We start from the raw sequence: 17,323 nt of genomic DNA on the forward strand, positions 1-17,323 counted from the left end.
ATGGAGAAATTGTCCTGTCGTTTCCATCAAATGTATGGTAGTTGATTTGTGGGAAGCGATAAACAAATATGTGCCTAGGTTTATTGAGCAGTTTATGCTGAAATATGCAGAATCTTCGCTTAAAGTTAATATTTATACAGATGCTGGTGCTGTAATAATGTTTTCAAAGTTGGTTTGAACATATTTTAAATAAATTGCCACTCAACAAACACTGTTACTTGAATATTAACTGAGGAAATTAACCCTACAATGATTTTGAGTTGGCCTCAGAAGAGTTTTTTTTTCATTCATTCATGGGATGTGGGTGTTGCTGGCAAGACCAGCATTTATTGCCCATCCCTAATTGCCCTTGAGAAGGTGGTGGTGAGCCGGCTTCTTGAACCGCTGCAGTCCGTGAGGTGAAGGTTCTCCCACAGTGCTGTTAGGAAGGGAGTTCCAGGATTTTGACCCAGCGACGATGAAGGAACGGCGATATATTTCCAAGTCGGGATGGTGTGTGACTTGGAGGGGAACGTGCACGTGGTGGTGTACCCATGTGCCTGCTGCCCTTGTCCTTCTAGTTGTTGGAGGTCGCGGGTTTGGGAGGTGCTATCGAAGAAGCCTTGGCGAGTTTTTGCGTTGCATCCTGTGGATGGTACACACTGCAGCCACAGTGCGCCGGTGGTGGAGGGAGTGAATGTTTCGGGTGGTGGATGGGGTGCCAATCAAGTGAGCTGCTTTGTCCTGGATGGTGTCAGCCTTCTTGAGTGTTGTTGGAGCTGCACTCATCCAAGCAAGTGGAAAGTATTCCATCACACTCCTGACTTGTGCCTTGTAGATGGTGGAAAGGCTTTGGGTACTCAGGAGGTGAGTCACTCGCTGCAGAATACCCAGCCTCTGACCTGCTCTCGTAGCCACAGTATTTATATGGCTGGTCCAGTTAAGTTTCTGGTCAATGGTGACCGCCAGGATGTTGATGGTGGGGGATTCAGCGATGGTAATGCCGCTGAATGGCAAAGGGAGGTGGTTAGACTCTCTCTTGTTGGAGACGGTCATTGCCTGGCACTTGTCTGGCACGAATGTTACTTGCCACTTATGAGCCCAAGCCTGAATGTTGTCCAGGTCTTGCTGCATGCGGGCACGGACTGCTTCATTATCTGAGGGGTTGCGAATGGAACTGAACACTGTGCAATCATCAGTGAACATCCCCACTTCTGACCTTATGATGGAAGGAAGGTCATTAATGAAGCAGCTGAAGATGGTTGGCCTAAGACACTGCCTTGAGGAACTCCTGCAGCAATGTCCTGGGGCTGAGATGATTGGCCTCCAACAACCACTACCATCTTTCTACGTGCTAGGTATGACTCCAACCACTGGAGAGTTTTTCCCCTGATTCCCATTGACTTCAGTTTTACTAGGCCTCCTTGATGCCACACTCATTCAAATGCTGCCTTGATGTCAAGGGCGGTCACTCTCCCCTCACCTCTGGAGTTCAGCTCTTTTGTCCATGTTTGGACCAAGGCAATAATAAGGTCTGGAACCGAGTGGTCCTGGCTGAACCCAAACTGAGCATCGGTGAGCAGGTTATTGGTGAGTAAGTGCCGCTTGATAACACTGTCAATGGCACCTTCCATGTTGATTGAGAGTAGACTGATGGGGCGGTAATTGGCCGGATTGGAATTGTCCTGTTTTTTGTGGACAGGACATACCTGGGCAATTTTCCACTTTGTCGGGTAGAAACCAGTGTACTGGGACTGCTTGGCTGGAGGCGCAACTGGATCTGGAGCACAGGTCTTCAGCACCATAGCCGGGATGTTGTCAGGGCCCATAGCCTGTGCTGTATCCAGTGCACTCAGCCGCTTTGTGATATCATTTGGAGTGAATTGAATTGGTGAACACTGGCTTCTGTGACGGTGGGGATCTCGGGAGGAGGCCGAGATGGATCATCCACTCGGCACTTCTGGCTGATGATGATTGCTAACACTCCAGCCTTGTCTTGTGCACTTACGTGTTGGGCTCTGCCATCATTGAGGATGGGTATGTTTACAGAACCTCCTCCTCCCATTAGTTGTTTAATTGTCCACCACCATTCACGACTGGATGTGGCAGCACTGCAGAGCTTTGATCTGATCCGTTGATTGTGGGATCGCTTAGCTCTGTCTATAGCATGTTGCTTCCGCTGTTTAGCATGCATGTAGTCCTGAGTTGTAGCTTCACCAGGTTGGCCCCTCATTTTTAGGTATGCCTGGTGCTGCTTCTGGCATGCTCTTCTATATTCCTCGTTGAACAGTACTCAAAGGAAAAGCGGAAGGAAGACAATAAGATGGGAGGGAAACTTGGAAGGTTGGAGATAAAGGATAAACACGCTGATGTCACTTGTAAGCGCTGATACTTGTCAATGCCAAGTTGACTTGTTTTTCATCTCTTCAAAGCTACAAATTAATTGGTTTCTGGCTGGTTGGAGAGTGAAATGTCCCAGACCTGAAGTGCGTCAACACACTTATAATGCACTCAACAGTTTTCACTTACTGTGTTTGAGTAAAGGTCCCGCCCTACTTTCCCTTGGCCTTGTTTGAGTTTTCTCTTGGGGCTAAACTGTGTTTCCTAACATCCAGAATAAAAACACACTATTCAAGAAGTAGACCTTCAAGATCCAAGGCCGTTTTCAGCCATTTACACAGTTTCTCTGGGAGCTCTGCCGATCTCCCGAGAATTCCAAGGCCTTAATGTTTAATAAACGACTACTTGGAAAACAAAAAGTTACATTTTTGCTCCTTAAGTCGAAAAGCAAATGACCTCTGGCTCACTGAACCCAAAATGGCCTCCCGCAGCACTAATTTGGTAAATGTGCTGTCCAGTAGATGGACAGACAGGAAGGTCCCAAGTTCAATCCCTGCTTTGTACTGAATTCACTTATCTCAGTCAGTGCTACAAATGGGGAGGGAGGAGAAAAACAAAATCAGTCAGGGTTCCTGCTCCTGATACTTGGTTAGAGGTACCAGAGAGTGACCACTGCCAGTGTCACTGTACAAGTCAGAACCTTCAGAGAAGGTGGGGAGAAAAATGTCCTCATCCAAATTCCATAGCACATGCACTTCCAGCAGGGGCCAATGAACAATGTTCAACTCTGGCAACCTTGACTGATTTGCTCCTCCCTAACTCACGCGCAATGAAGTCAATAAAAGCACCTCGACTGTTACCCTGGGTGAGATCATTCAGTACAGGCTGGGGATTAAATCTCAACACCTTCCTGGCCTGCATGGCTTAGCTGTTCACTGAATAAACTCACTGATCCATCGGGGAGCCTGATTTGCATGCTTTTCACCAGATGTAGCTTCGGCATTCACTGATTTTGGGTCTGATTTTCTCTCTGAATGACATTGGGAAGCTGAGCAAGTGGTCAATGGCAGATTATCCTATTTGTTTGTGCAAATGCTCCTGTACTAAACGCTAACATGAATATCAACCATTCATGTCATAACTTGAACCACCAGTGACCCACTAGTACAATGTGAGGCCCTACTTGATGGCAATGAGCTTTAAGTAGTCACTTGCCCTTGAGTAACATTAGAACATATAATATAGGAGCAGGAGTAGGCCATATGGCCCCTCGAGCCTGCTCCGCCATTCAATAAGATCATGGCTGATTTTCTGTCTCAATTCCACTTTCCCGCCCTATCCCCATATCCTATGACTCCCTTACTGTCCAAAAAATTATTGATCTCAATATTGAATATACTCAACGACTAAGCATTCACAACCCTCTGAGTGAAGAAATTTTTCCTCAACTCAGTGGGTTGTGAATGGCCGACCTCTTATCTTCAGACTATGACCCCCCAGTTCTAGACTCTCCAGCCAGGAGAAACAGCTTCTCGACATCTCCCTGTCAAGCCCTCTAAGAATTTTATACCTTTCAATGAGATCACCTCTCATTCTTCTAAACTCCAGAGAATATAGGCCCATTCTACTCAATCTCTCCTCATGGGACAACCCTCTCATCCCAGAAATCAACCTAGTGAACCTTTGTTGCACCCCCTCTAAGGCAAGTATATCCTTCCTTAGGTAAGGAGATCAAAACTGTACATAGTACTCCAGGTGTGGTCTCACCAGAGCTCTATATAATTGCAGCAAGACTTCCTTACTCTTATACTTCAACCCCCTTGCAATAAAGGCTAACATACCATTTGCCTTCCTAATTGTTTTCTGTCCCTGCATGTTAACTTTCTTTGATTCGTGTACAAGGACACCCAAATCTCTCTGAATACCAATCTTTCTTATTCTCTCACCTTTTACAAAATATTCTGCTTTTCTATTCTTCCCACCAAAGTGGATAATTTCACATTTCCCCACATTATACTCCATCTGTCACCTTCTCGCCCACTCACTGAACCTGTCTATATCACTTTGCAGACTCTTTGTGTCCTCCTCACAGCTTACTTTCTCACCTAGCTTTGTATCATCAGCAAACTTGGATACATTACACTCGGACCCCTCATCTAAGTCATTGATATATATTGTAAACAGTTGAGGCCTAAGCACTGATCCTTTCCGCATCCCACCAGTTACAACCTGCCAACCCAAAAATGGCCCGTTTATTCCTCCTCTTTGTTTTCTGTCTGTTAACCAATCCTCAATCCATGCTAATATATTACCCCCAATGCCATGAGCTCTAATCTTGTGTAACAGCCTCTTGTGTGGCATCTTATCAAATGCCTTTTGAAAATCCAAGTATACTACATCCACTGATTCCCCCTTATTTACCCTGCTAGTTGCACCCTCAAAAAACTCAGATTGATTTGTCAAACACTATCTCCCTTTCATAAAACCGTGTTGGCTCTGCCTAACCATATTATGATTTTTTAAGTGACCTGTTACTACATCCTTAATAATAGATTCTAGCATTTTCCCCACCACTGATATTAGGCTAATTAGTTCCCTGTTTTCTCTCTCCCTTCTTTCTTGAATAGTGGGCTTACATTTGCTACCTTGCAATCCACGGGGACCGTTCTGGAATCTCGGGAATTCTGGAAGATCAAAACCAATGCATCCACTATCTCTGCAGCCACTTCTTTTAAAACTCCAGAATGTAGGCCATCGGGTCCAGGGGATTTGTCAGCTTTTAGTCCCATTAATTTCTCCAGTACTTTTTTTTTACTAATCTTAATTACTTTAAGTTCCTCACTCTCATTACACCCTTGGTTCCCCACTATTTCCAGTAGGTTTTTTGTGTCTTCTACTGTGAAGACAGATACAAAATATTTGTTTAGTGTCTCTGCCATTTCCTTATTCCCCATTTTAATTTCTCCTGTCTCTGCCTCCAAGGGACCCATATTTACTTTCGCTAATCTCTTCCTTTTTACGTACTTGTAGAAGCTCTTACAATCTGTTTTTATATTTCTTGCTAGTTTACTCTCCTATTCAATTTTCTCCCTCTTCATCAATTTTTTGGTCATCCTTTGCTGATGACCAAAAAATTGAATAAGCTCAGGCTTACTATTTTTGGCAATATTGTAAGCCTCTTCTTTTAATCGAATACTATCCTTAACTCCTCTAATTAGCCAGGGTTGGATTACTTTTCCCGTGGAGATTTTATTCCTCAAGGAATTGTATACTTATTGAGAATTATGAATTATTTCTTTAAATGTTCGCCATTGCTTATCTACCATTATATCTTTTAATCTAATTTCCCAATCTACCTTAGCCAACTCGCCCCCTTATACCTACGTGATTGGCTTTGTTTAAATTTAAGACTCTAGTTTCGGACTTAACGACTTCACCCTCCAACTCAATATGAAATTCCATCATATTCTGATCACTCTGTCCTAGAGGATCTTTAAATGAAGATTATTAATTAACCCTGTCTCATTACACAATACCAGATCTGAAATAGCCTGTTTCCTAGTTGGTTCCTCGACATATTGTTCTGGAAAAATGTCTAAAACTCGTCCTCCAAACTACTTTTGCCAATTTGGTTTGCCCAGTCTATATAAAGATTAAAATCGCCCATGATTATTGAATCACCCTTGTAACATGCTCCTCTAATTTCCTGATTTATACTCTGTCCAATGCCATAACTACTGTTAGAGGACCTATGAGCTACTCCCACCTGTGTTTTCTGCCCCTTGTTATTTCTTAGTTCCACCCATACTGATTCTACATCCTGATTTTCTGAGCTTTCTTACCACTGTCTTTATCTCATCCTTTATTACCAGGGCTACCCCCTCCCCCTTTTCCATTTTGCCTATCTTTTCTAAAAGTCAAGTACCTTGGAATATTTAGTTTTTAACCTTACCCTGCAACCATATTTTAGTAATGGCTACTAGGTCAAACCCATTTACCTCCCTTTGTGCCATTAATTCATCTATCTTGTTTTGAATGCTTCGTGCATTCAGATATTGCTTTTAACTTTTTACTATTTTTCCTTGATGTGACCAGAGTCACGAATGCCCTATTACCTTTGTTAAATTATCTGCCCCTTCCTGACACACTCTGCTCATTTTTACCCAAATCGCTGCTCTGCTCTACAGCCTAGACTTGTCTCTTTACACTTATAAATTTACCCTTACTAGTTTAAAGCCCTATCTACTGCTCTAGTTATTTGATTCGCTTGGACACTGGTCCCAGCCCGATTTAAGTGGAGCCCGTCCCAACGGAACAGCTCCCTTTTTCCACAATGTTGGTGTCAGTGCCCCATGATTTGAAACCCCTGCTTCCCACACCACTTTTTCAGCCACGCATTTAACCATCTAATCTGTTTGTCCCTATGCCAATTTGCACATGGCTCAGGTAGTAATCCAGAGATTATTACCATTGAGGTTCTGCTTTTTAATTTGGATCCTAGCTGCTCAAACTCCCTCAGCAAAACCTCATTCCTAGTTCTGCCTTTCCGTTGGTTCCTACGTGGACCATGACAACTGGATCCTCCCCCTCCTGCTCTAAGTTTTTCTCCAGCTGCGAGGAGCTGTCCTTAACCCTGCCACCGGGCAGCCTACAGGACTCATGGTCGTGGCTGCAGAGAACAGTATTTATCCCCCTGACTATGCTATCCCCAAACACTACCACATTCCTTTTCGCTCCTCCCACTTGAATGGCCTCCTGCACCACGATGCCGTGGTCATTATGCCCATTCTTCCTGCAGTCTTTGTTCTCATCCACACAGGTAGCAAGTACCTCATACCTGTTGGACAAGGGCAAAGACTGAGGCTCGCAGTCACATCCTCCTGTCCCTGACCACCAACCAAATCAAAACCACTACCTAACCTAAGGGGTGTGACTGCCTCCTGGATCAAAGTGTCCCTCTCCCCCTCCATGATGCATTGCAATGTCTGCACCTCCGAGCCAAAGTTCTTCGATACATTTAAGATTATTGGACTGAGAAGAAATTGCTCATGGGACGCACAGGAGTGGAAGTTACATCTAAAGTGATCTGAATTAAGTTTGAAAGGCAAAATTCATTCACTCTTGGAAATGTGTTTTAATGTGTAAACATTAAACATTATTGTCACAACAAGCCATGGTTCAGCCATGCCTGTCCTGCAGCTACCCAAGGAGAAAAAATGAGTAGGTTATGTTATAAATGAGTCAACTGCTAAATAGATCAAATGATTGCTTGTGTCTACAACTACAAAAGAAAAAACACATTTTTTATTCAACATCACTAAGATGTGCATTTTAAAAAAGAAAGCCCTTCCTTGTTTGTTTCTTCCTTTCCATTCATGAGGTATCTGAATTTCCCTGAGAGTGCGACCATGTTCCTTAATCCCAGACCACTGCTAATGTTCTCTGAAAAGAACTGTCGTTAAAGAGATCCAGCACGGTTCTGCCTCTCACTTGTAGGGAAATACCAAAGTCTCCACTTGTCCACCTCCTCACTTGGTGAGTATGTATTGAATCCTGTGTTCATCCCACTCCCAAGTACTCAGCACCAGTGATGCAATATTCACCACGTTGCCATTATGAGAATTCATTGTTTCAGCACCTTTTCCATTGAGTTTTAAAAAAAAATATTTCTTGGGATTTGGGCGTTGCTGGCAAGACTCGGATTTATTGTCCATCTCTGTTTGACCTGAGAAGGTGATGATGAGCTGCCTTCTTGAACAGTTGCAGTTCATGTGGTGAAGGTACTCCCACACTGCTGTTAGGTAGGGATGGAGTTCCAGGATTTTGACCCAGCGACGATGAAGGAACAGCGATATATGTCCAAGTCTGGATGGCATGTGACTTAGAGGGGAACTTGGAGGTGACGGTGTTCCCATGCACCTGTTTGGTGGTGGAGGTGCTGCCGTAAAGCATTTGTGACTTGCTGCAGTACATCCTGTACATAGTACACACTGCAGCTACGCTACACCGGTGGCGGAAGGAGTGGATGTTTAGGGTGGCGGATGACGTGCCGATCGAGCGTACTGTCCTGGATGGTGTTGAGTTTCTTGAGTGTTGTTGCAGCTGCACCTGTCCAGGCAAGTGGAGAGTATTCCATCACTCTCCTGACTTATGTCTTGTAGGTGATAGAGAGGCTTGAGGGAGTCAGAAGGTGAACCACTTGCCACAGATTACCCAGCCTCTGACTTCCTCTAGTAGCCAAGGCATTTCTGTGGCTGGTCCAGTTGAGTTTTTGGTCAATGATGACCCCAAGAATGTTGTTGGTGGGGAACTTAGCGACGGTAATGCCATTGACTGTCAAAGGGAGGTGGTTAGGCTCTCTCATGTTGGAGATGGTCATTGCCTGGCACTTGTGTGGCATGAATGTTACTTGCAACGTATCAGCCTAGGCATGAATGTTGTTCAGGTCTTGTGGCATGCAGGCATGGACTGCTTCATTATCTGAGGATTTGCAGTTGGAGCTGACCACTTTGCAATCATTAGAGAACAGCCCCACCTCTGATCTTATGATGGAGGGATGGTCATTGATGAAGCAGATGAAGATAGTTGGGCCTGGAATGCTGCCCAGAGGAACTCTTGCAGCAATTTCCTGGGCTGAGATGATTGGCCTCCAAAGATCACAACCACCTTCCTTCATGCCAGGCATGACTCCAGCCACTGGAGAGTTTTCCCCCGACTCGAGCGTCCTTGATGCCATACTCGGTCAAATGCTGCTTTGATGTCAAGGGGAGGCACTTTCACCTCACCTCTGGAATTCAGCTCTTGTGTCCATGTTTGGACCAAGGCTGTAATGAGGTCTGGAGCCGAGTAGTCCTTGCTGAACCCAAACAAAGCAATGGGGCACAGGTTATTGATGGGTGAGTGCTGCTTAATAGCACTGTTGATGACTCCTTTCATCACTTTGCTGATTGGCAGTGGGAAGATAGGGCGGTAATTGACAGGGTTGGATTTGTCATGCGTTTTATGGACAGGACACATCTGGGCAATTTTCCACATTGTTGGATAGAAGCCAGTGTTGTAGCTGTACTGGAACCAGGGGTGTGGCTATTACTGGAGCACAGGTCCTCAGTACTACAGCCGGGCCATTCACAGCCTGAGGCTCAGTTACTCATCCAAGCCAGAGACATCATCAGCACCCACTGTTTGGTTTCTTCAGCCCTCTTGATATTCTTTTTCAAACAAAACGGATGATTGTGTTAACCATAATTTGTTGTAGCTTCTATTTAAAAAAGTGTTGTGCTGGTAATATAGCTGTGACAGTGTTGTTCATGTTGGCAGTTCACTGTGAGATTCTCAAAGACTAATATGAGAAGGAAGACAAAAATAGGTGGATCTTGTGGCTTGAGTTTGACTCCAGAAGAGAAACAAATCCATTATCTGGAGCAAAAATACTTAAGATGAATTGTGAGCCAAAGTGAACTGGAAAAGGGAATATGCATAATGAATTTTAGAGGGTTGTTTTCTTTCAGTTTTAATTGTTCACATATTTATTTACTGAGGTCACACACTCCATTTATTTTTGCTGTAATGGCTGTGAATTTATATGTTCTGTAGGGAAATAACAGTGAACCAGTCTTAAAATGTATATGAAAAAATTTATGAATTTATTCAACCAACTTAAATGTTCCTCAAAACTCACCGAGTTTATGCATTTTCTCGGACATTTGTCAGCATTAGTGGCACCTTTTAGATTTGTGGACAGATATGATTATCGATATTATTTTGACAAGATCACAGCATGTGCAGGTTGCTGAAGGAGTGCTTGGAAAAGTTGGATTACCATGAACATTATGCAGCCCACACAAGCTTTTCTTCAATTCTTTTCCAGAGCATTAGACATGGTTCATATTTTGATGCAGTTATATATTTTGCTTATTTCCATACTGTGAATTGTGTCTTTTACACGGGTGGCAGGGTTTTAGATTTTTGGGGGTAATTTTAATTTAACCTACTCGGTGCGAGACTGACTAGATTAGATTGACCGCCAAGTTTCACAACCCGCCTTATTTTACTTTCCGTTGAAACCAATAGAAAGTAAAATCAGACATCGTGTAAAATGGGAGGCCGATCTGATTGTGTCTGTTTCTCGCCAGACAAGTTAGGTTAAAATTATTCCCCTTCATGTCTGTTTGTCTGCATTTGGAGGAGCTCTCCACTCTGCCCCTCAACTCTTTGCTACACACTGTGAATGGAGATGCCTGATCTCAAAACAGTTTTGATCTTTCAGAGCAGCAGCATCAGGGACTGTAGATGGGGGAATCAGGGAAAAACAGGGCAAGCGTGAACTGAGGGGGGGTGGGAGAATGTGAGAAGAGGACCAGTATGCATTGGGGAGGAAGGACAGAGAAGATGCCAGGGTGAACTGAAGAAATAGGGATGAGAAAGAAAATAGAAGTTGCATTTGTATAGCGCTTTTCATGATGTTAGGATATCCCAAAGCGCTTCACCGTGAATGAAGTACTTTTGAATTGTAGGCACTGTTGTAACATAGGGAAAGGTGGCAACTAATTTGCACTCAGAAGGGTCCCACAAATAACAATGAAATAATGAGCTTCTCCGACAATGCCGCACTCCCTCAGTATTGAACTGAAGCATCAACCTAAATTATGTGGAGTGGGGCTTGAACCTGTGACCTTCTGTCTCACACTGGGCCAAGGCTGACAACTAAGAGAAGAATATCTGCATGAACTTAGGGGAGGGCAGAACAATACTAGCATGAACTGGAGGGTGGGGGAAGAAGAGGACCTCCATGTCCCTGTGACAGTCACATAAATAATACAAATTACCAATCAGATTTATCAGCAGAGTACCAGTGTATTTTCATTATAGCTTGCAACTTCTCTGCAAGAAATGAAGGAAAATTCCCAAAGATTTTGCAACAATCTTCAGTCATATAAGCAATGGATATATCTGTACCCCTAAATACTTACAAACCTGTCCCTTCTCTATTTTAAGAAAGAAAGAAATAAAGACTTGCATTTATTTAAGAAAGAAAGAACTTGCATTTATATAGTGCCTTTCATGACCTCAGGACCTCCCAAAGCGCTTTACAGCCAATGAAGTACTTTTTGAAGTGTAGTCATTGTTGTAATGTAGGAAAATCGGTAGCCAACTTGCACCCAACAAGCTCCCACAAACAGCAATGCGATAATGACCAGATAGTCTGTTTTTAGGTGTTGGTTGGGGGATAAATATTGGCCAGGACACTGGGGAGAACTCCCCAGTTCTTCTTTGAAATAGTGTCATGGGATCTTTCACGTCCACCTGAGAGGGCAGACAGGGCCTCAGTTTAACACCTCATCTGAAAGTCGGCACCTCCGACTGTACAGCACTCCCTCAATACTGCACTGAAGAGACAGTGCTGTGAAGCCCTTTGGGACATCCTGTGGATGTGAAAGGCACTCGATAAATGCAAGTTCTTTCTTTCTATCTATCAGTCTGCTCCTCCAACTGCAGGAGTGTGCTGTCTTGTTGGGCAAACTGCCAGCAAGGCGTCTAGACTTGTGCAAATCTTTTGTGATACTCCTTGACCAAGTGCTTGGCCCATTCCCTGGGAGGATCCATCGAAGTTCACCAGTCAAATACTTATTGTTAATTCAGAAAAGGCGGTGAGCAGCATTCTATAAAAAAAGGATTTACTTTCATGAATATTCATATGGAACATCCAGATGGGTTGGATTCTGTCTTGAACATTGTGCACATAAATCCACAACAGATATTAACTCAAGTGACAAAAACTTCAGCCACGCATTTTATGGGTATAAAACCATTTGTTTACACAATCCAGATAGCAAGACAATGCAGTGGATTCAATTGATACACATCTGGGAATAACATATCAGTTTAACAACTCCTAAGCACTCGAGTCATCATACATAACGGTATTTGTTATTTAACAGCATCTTTACCTCTTGGTTTAACAAGACTAATTACAACTTTATTCTGTATACCAGAAGACACAGTTTGTAGACCATCCAACTGTATAATATAACTGTAAATAATCCAACTCCTCTCTCTAAAAGGGGCAGTGAAGTTTCTGAATCCAAAGTTTAAGTTTTCATTGACGGTTAGCTTTGGTGCCACCTTGTGGCTTGGAAGAGTACCTACTGTTTTGTTTGTTGAGAAAACTTGGTAAGATGGCCCTTCACGCTGCATGGTTAAAGTTTATTCTGTGCAGTTTTCCTTTAATTAAAGTAAGATGTCGTGAGTTTATCTTTAATTTGTTATTCCTCTAAAGGAGAAGTCTATGTCAAGACATCAGTGATTGCTGACTTTAGATGCGCCTTACCCAAGAGTGTGCAAAAAGACCTTCTGAGGTGTGCTGGCATCGTGCAGTGACTTCCTTGACAAAAACCCTCTATAAACCATGAACACCACTGACTTGGTCTAGGAATTTTGAGGGTCATACCAACTTGTTGCATTGTGGTATATTTGAGTCAGCAAAATAATGCGTTATAGTGAGGTAAGTTCATAGGCCCAAGTTGTAGTACTGAAATAAATTCAAATATATTTTGGAAAGGTCGGTCTTTAAAAAATAAACAATGGCAGAGAGGCACAGAAGGGCAGTGCATTCCTTCACAGGGGCAGTGCCATTTTTCAATGGAGCAAAAATTTAAGAGGTTCAGGGCGTTTTTGTACAATTGAATTATTTCATTTTCAGCATTAGAGATGTTGGGTATTATTACTGTTTTGTGATCTGATTTCTGCTTTGTATGCTTTATCATGGGATCCATTCTTGGTTCTCTCCTCTTTGCCATTTATATGGTACCTGTGGTGATATCATCTGGAAGCATGGGATGAGCTGTACCTCCTCCATCAATTTACAGACTGTTGCTACCACTCGCCAGGTACCTGCCAGACATCAAGTCCTAAACGAGCTAATGGTCATCAAAACCAAAGCCACTTTTTTTTTGGCTCCCAACAGCACCTTTATGCCTTTGGCTTTGACCTCATTAATCTTCCCAGCTGCCATCTTTTTATGTCCAGTCCTTGCCAGCCTAGTACTGGCTATGTCCATCATCTTATTGGCAGCTATTGGATTTATATGAATTTCAGATGTGGAGGGTCCAAAATGATACTTCATCTGAATCGGAGAGACCGCAGCCCAAAATTAAAGTTGAACACAGCAGGATAGCTACAACTGTAGTGACTGTACAGGAGTAAAACTGAGCCTTGGGAATATATTTCATGCATCAAGGAACTGCCACAAATTTGCTTCTATCAGTATTGCACAGGTGAGGATTTGACTTTACACAAAGAAAAATAAATGACATTATCTCAAGTCAAAAAAAAACTAGGGACACTGCATCATCATCCAAATGGAACGCAAGCCGAGTTTCTTGGGTTTTTCACTGTGCCACAAAATGTGAATTAATCCTTCATCAGCTACACCCACGTAAGATTATTTGTGCTTATCGAATTAACGAGCATGCAGATGGTAAATCCACAGAGTTTTATGTATTTTTCAGACTTCACTGCCTTCTGCAACTTTAAAAGCAGCAAAGGACCTTTAAATTCAAAGGTCTTCAATTCACAGACCTGCTGCCCTTCCCAAATAGGTTTCCTCCTCTCCTCCATCCCCCCCACAAAAATATCTCCCAGATAACAAAAAGCTGAAAGCAGTCTAAATCCCACACCAGTGGTTTCAGTTCTCAGAATTTTTCAAGGGGGCCTTTTTCTTTTCCCCTTGCCCCCAGATTCAGGCAAGAACATGGACATTAGGGACAGATTTTCCTCTTCAATGCTTGGGCATCGAGCATCGTATGAGTGGTGTGGATAGAGGAATTTTGGATGGGGTAGATTGCAGGCCAGTGATGCAGCCCACCTACTTTCCTGTCCATTAATTTAAATGGCTGAAAAATCGAGCTGCTTGAATTATGGAAGCATTATCTTCCTCACCTGATATTCCTATTTATGCTTCACCTTCATGCTTTACGTCCGAACACTAATGAGGGAAACCTGCGATAGGACCTGACGTGTCAGTTTCAGTGCACCGAGGACCTGAAAATGTTTTATTTATATTACACGTTCATTTAATTAGGGTATAATTCACTGCTAATGGCCATTTGAGAGCTGTGTGAATAGCAGCAGTGGAGGCAGACATCAGTTTGACGAGAGAGGCCATTGCTTCCTGTTTTGAGCGAAACATTTAGGTCACATGAAAACAATGCTGGAATCCATTATTAAGGAAGTGGTAACAGGGCACTTAGAACATCATTATATGATTAGGCAGAGTCAACATGGTTTTATGAAAGAGAAATCGTGTTTGACAAATCTATTAGGGTTTTTTGAGGATGTAACTAGCAGGGTAGATAAAGGTGAACCAGAGGATGTAGTATATTTGGATTTTCAAAAGGCATTCGATAAGGTGCCACATAAAAGGTTGTTACACAGGATAAGGACTCATGGGGTTGGGGTAACATATTAGCATGGATAGAGGATTGGTTAACGGACAGAAATCAGAGAGTAGGGATAAACGGGGCATTTCCAGGTTGGCAGGCTGTAACTGGTGGGGTACCACAAGGATCAGTGCTTGGGCCTCAGCTATTTACAATCTATATTAATGACTTGGATGAAGGGACCGAGTGTAATGTATCCAAGTTTGCTGACGATACAAAGCTAGGTGGGAAAGTAAGCTGTGAGGAGGACACAAAGAGTCTGCAAAGGAATATGGACAGGTTAAGTGAGTGGGCAAGAAGGTGGCGGATGGAGTATAATGTGGGGAAATGTGAGGTCATTCACTTTGGTAGGAAGAATAGAAAAACAGAATATTTTCTAAATAGTGAGAAACTATTATATGTTGGTGTCCAGAGAGACTTGGGTGTCCTGGTACAAGAAACACAAAAAGTTAGCATGCAGGTACAGCAGGTAATTTGGAAAGCAAATAGCACGTTGGCCTTTATTGCAAGGGGGTTGGAGTCCAACAGTAAGGAAGTCTTACTGCAATTGTACAGGGCTTTGGTGAGACCTCATGTGGAGGATTGCATTTAGTTTTGTTCTCCTTATCTAAGGAAGGATATACTTGCCTGAGAGGCGGTGCAACAAAGGTTCACTAGATTAATTCGTGGGATGAGAGGGTTGTCCTATGAGGAGAAGTTGAGTAGAATGGGCCTATACTCTCTGGAGTTTGGAAGAATGAGAGGTGATCTCATTGAAACATATAAGATTCTGAGAAGGCTTTACAGGATAAATGCTGAGAGGTTGTTTCCCCTGGCTGGAGAGTCTAGAACTAGAGGGCATAGCCTCAGGATAAGTGGTCGGCCATTTAAGACTGAAATGAGGAGGATTTTCTTCACTCAGAGGAAGTGAATCTTTGGAATTCTCTACCCCAGAGGGCTATGGATGCTGAGTCGTTGAATATATTCAAGGCTGAGATGGATAGATTTTTGGATTCTAAGGGAATCAAGGGATATGGGGATCGGGCAGGAAAGTGGAGTTGAGGTTGAAGATCAGCCATGATCTGATTGAATGGCGGAGCAGGCTCGAGGGGTTGTATGGCCTACTCCTCTTTTTTATGTTCTTAATTTCTGTGTTAGCTACGTATGACAAGGATTTAAGTCAGATACATGCATTTTTTTAAAAAAAGGTCAGTGCAGTTTGGTGGAGACTACAGGAAGAAGACACCAGAGTGAGCAGACAGGCAGAAGCTGTGAGAAAAGCCTGTCTCAATGAAGTACAGTTTTTATGTATCGTATTTCCAAGTCTATTCTAATAGGACCTTAACACACAGTTGCAAAGACAAAATACTAGGAGTGGCAGTCCTTCTGTATTCCTGTAATAGATATTTTATCCCTGTTTATATTAAAGGTAAGTTTGTGTGCACACTTGGACCAGTAACAGTTTGAATTAGGTAGATGATTATTATTTTGAGAATGTACACATGCGGCATGCTGTACCATGAAAAACGTCAATGAAGCACAGAGTAGCATACCATGCAAGAATTTGGGTGACATTCAAGGGCCACTGGGAAGTTCTATGACAGGAGTCTGATCGGAAGCTATTTTTTTAATTCACTGTAGCATACCTTCGCAATTAGCTTCATAATTAGACAGTAGCTGATTAACTATCATTGTCACAACGGATTGTATCAATCTATGTGGTTACTACTGAATCTCTACAGGCTTACAATTCAGGTATAGAATACGCAGGCAGAAAGGAAATGGGTGACCACCAGGCAGAGTAAAAGGACTAGGCAGGTAGTGCAGGAGTCCCCTGGGGCCATCTCCCTCTCAAACAGATATACTGCTTTGGATACTGTTGGGGGAGATGGCTTATCAGGGGAAAGTAGCAAGAGCCAAGTTCATGGCACCACGGGTGGCTCTGCTGCACAGGAGGGGAGGAATAAGAGTGGCAGGGCTATATTGATAGGGGATTCAATTGTAAGGGGAACAGATAGACGTTTCTGCAGCCGCAAACGTGACTCCAGGATGGTATGTTGCCTCCCTGTGCTAGGGTCAAGGATGTCACAGAGCAGCTGCAGGGCATTCTGGAGGGGGAGGGTGAACAGCCTCCCTCCTACACCATCCCTGCAGCCATGCATTCATCTGGTTTATTCTCCTGTTCCTCTACTCACTAGCACGTGGCACTGGTAGTAATCCTGAGATCACTACCTTTGAGGTCGTGATCCATATCGGTACCAACGACATAGGTTAAAAAAAGGGATGAGGTCCTATAAGGTGAATTTAAGGAGTTAGGAGATAAATTAAAAAGCAGGACCTCAAAGGTAGTGATCTCAGGATTACTACCAGTGCCACGTGCTAGTGAGTATAGGAACAGGAGAATAGACCAGATGAATGCATGGCTGCAGGGATGGTGTAGGACGGAGGGTTTTAGATTCCTGGGACATTGGGACCGGTTCTGGGGAAGATGGGACTTGTACAAGCGGAACGGGTTACACCTGAGCAGGACCGGGACCGATGTCCTCATGGGGGTGTTTGCTCGTGCTGTTGGGGAAGGCTTAAACTAG

The 17,323-nt window shown here is 43.4% G+C and overlaps 1 protein-coding gene across 6 annotated transcripts in view; it reads left to right on the plus strand.

Annotated features, from left to right (window-relative positions):
• LOC137300495 (astrotactin-2-like) overlaps positions 1 to 17,323 on the plus strand; it is a 1,223,335-nt gene that overhangs the window by 437,409 nt on the left and 768,603 nt on the right. The window lies entirely within an intron of this gene.

This window comes from Heptranchias perlo, chromosome 31, assembly GCF_035084215.1.
Source record: "Heptranchias perlo isolate sHepPer1 chromosome 31, sHepPer1.hap1, whole genome shotgun sequence".
Classification (NCBI taxonomy): domain Eukaryota; kingdom Metazoa; phylum Chordata; class Chondrichthyes; order Hexanchiformes; family Hexanchidae; genus Heptranchias; species Heptranchias perlo.